Below are 2919 nucleotides of genomic sequence, written 5' to 3'. Positions count from 1 at the left end.
CTTGACTTTCTGCAGCAAATACCTTAGGTCCTCCTTAGTTTTAGCAAACAAAGTTGTGTCATCTGCATAAAAGGTTGTTGAAGAGTCTTCCTCCAATTCTAATGCCACATTCTTCCTCCTACAGCCCAGGCTGCCGTATGATCTGTTCCACATATAGATTGAAAAGTATAGAGTTAGGAGAACTTAAGCCTGTTGTACACCTTTCCTGATTTTGATCCGTGTAGTGTTTCCTTGCTCTCTTCTCATGACTGCCTCCTGATTCAGCTGCGTATAGTTTTCTCATAAAGTTCTCATCAAGTACAAGTAGCACTCAAGTAGCTAGCTCTCTAGCTGTCTGGAGATTATTAAACCTGTCTGATGTTAGGTTTTCTTTTCTTCAGGTCAGGAATAATGTGTTTCTCACAGATGTCATATGAGAATAGCTTGATTCAATATATATGTAAATCTTTAACATAGAAGTCTTGAAGGAAGTAGTGCGACTATCCGGAGTCCTTTTTCTCTTGTGGTTCAAATACATCAGCATCTCTAAGGCAGAAAGATGCACAATCTTCTCTCATGTGCTTTATAGTTTCAGTCACCCAGTGGAAGATCCTCTATGAGTCAATAGCAATGAATCTTGAGTAGCAGACTCTCAGAAACAAAAGATTTCTTTTCTCTTCTTCTCTACTTTTTGGTTGATTTAAAAATATCATCCTTCATTAGAAATATATTTCATTCTTTTCACATATACCTTATTCTTTTCATATATTATTCATTATATAAATATGTTTAATAGCATATGATATACATATTAATATTTATAATATTTATATCATAAGTATTTCCATTTTGTAAAGTTGATAATTTATCATGATAAATTCATGAACATGAGAATCGAAAGAACTTTATAAATGGACCAAAAAAATAAACTTATTCTGCCAAATCTGACCCATAGTAACTGTACAAGGACTATCATTTCCAAGGTAAGAACAAAACAAATCTTACAGTATTTCCAAGGCTATATTCTTTATGGAGAGAGCTCTAGATGTCTAGTTAGTAGGAAGTTACATTGCCAAATCAAATCCAATTACTCTGTTGGATAAAGATGGGCAATCTCTTACTATACCATTTAAAGCCTCTGAATACCAACCCTGATGATAAGTGATAAGTCTGTATTAACTAAATGGAAATGAGCTGACTTGAATCTTTATGGAATCAGATATTTACATCTTTCACCTACAAAACATCTGTGAATTCAAACTGCTAAACTATTGATCCAGCATCTGAGCATTTAACCACTACACAAGTAGAGTAATTTTAGAATAAAGAACAGAATAGTGAAAAAATAATTTCTACTTGGGATGAAATAATAAAATAATTTGTGTTATATTTTAACATTCCCTCAGTGATTACCCTCACTTAAAAATGATAATTTTATGGTCATTGCTAATGCAATTTATATAATTAAGTTATTATCATTCAAATTAATTTATTTGGTATTATTGTACCATCTCAATGGTAGGCATGTTAACACTTTTTAGAATGTTCTTGTGAATAATGTTGTTGCTGTTGAGTACCATTGAGTCAGAACTGATCCATAGCTGACTCTCTAGGGGGTTTTCAGAGGCTGTTAATTGCACTGGAGGTGATTGCCCATCCTTTTCCTGTGAAGCAGCTAGTGGATTTGAACTGTGTGTCTTTGGGATCGCAGTGCAGTTTCTTACCACTAGACCACATTGCAGACTCACTGGTGTGTGAAAGGCAATGGCTATATAGAAAAGATTAAAGTTGGTAACTATTTCAATTTACTTAAATCCACACAAATAAGTACACATAATTACACCAGTAAAGAAACTAAAAGACATGTTGCATTGAGAAAATCTACTGGCAAGAGCCTCCCTAGTGTGTTTAAGAGCAATGATGTTAGTTTAAAGACATAGGGGCACCTCATCAAAATCATTATCTTGTCAACTGCTTCTTATGTATCTGAAAGCTGGACAATGAGTAAGGGCTATTCAACAGAAGAAGAATTTATGCCTTTGAACTGTGATGCTCAACAAACTATTCAATGTTCTATGGACTGCCAAAAGAACAAACAAATACGTCTTGGAGAAAGTGCAAGCAAGGTGCTCCTTAGAGACACAGATGTTGAAACTTTATCTCACAAATCATGTATGTGTTCTCAGGAAGGACCTGTTCATGGAAAAGCATATCATGCTGGAGGGTCAGAGTAAGAGAGGAAGACCCTCAATAAGATGGATTGACACATAGGCTCCAACAATGGGCTAAAACATATCAAAGATGGAGATGGTATCACAGAACAGGGTTCAGATCTGTTGTTAATAGGACAGTATGAGATATTATCTACTCAATGACAGCAAAAACAACAACATCTCTATTCTAAAATGTGGACATTCAAGCTCAGAAAAAATAATTGAAGTTACATAACTGTTAAGCATCCACTCAGTTAAAGAAAATATTATACTTAAAGATTTATGAAAAGTATCATGAAAAATAACTACAAGATTAATACATCTAAATTGTCAATCTTCACCACCTACAGAATTTGGCTCTATGTTATTCAGCTAGTCTCTTACCCACAAGCGCAAAGTTTATGAGTGAATTAGTTTTTTTATTGTGTAGCAAATTACTACTAATATCCAAAACCACCAAGGTCTTCAATGAGGCAGATAAAAGATTAAGTTTTATTTTGACATTTTATAAATTTTTATTTTATATTGGTTTGCTTACAAAGTTTGTATACATTGTGTTTCACACTATCTTCATTCACATTGTGGTTCATACAAAGATTCCCATTAACTATGGTAAAATTAATTATCATTGGACTATGCCCACAATTACCCCATCTTTTCTGGTACTTGCTGGATCTCTTGCCATTTCCTTTACTCCTCTCTCCACCCACCAAATTATACAGCTCTG

This window comes from Elephantulus edwardii, unplaced genomic scaffold, assembly GCF_000299155.1.
Source record: "Elephantulus edwardii isolate Elephantulus edwardi_28Jun2011 unplaced genomic scaffold, EleEdw1.0 scaffold00026, whole genome shotgun sequence".
NCBI classification, from domain to species: Eukaryota; Metazoa; Chordata; class Mammalia; order Macroscelidea; family Macroscelididae; genus Elephantulus; species Elephantulus edwardii.
Note: the sequence above shows the minus strand (reverse complement) of the source record.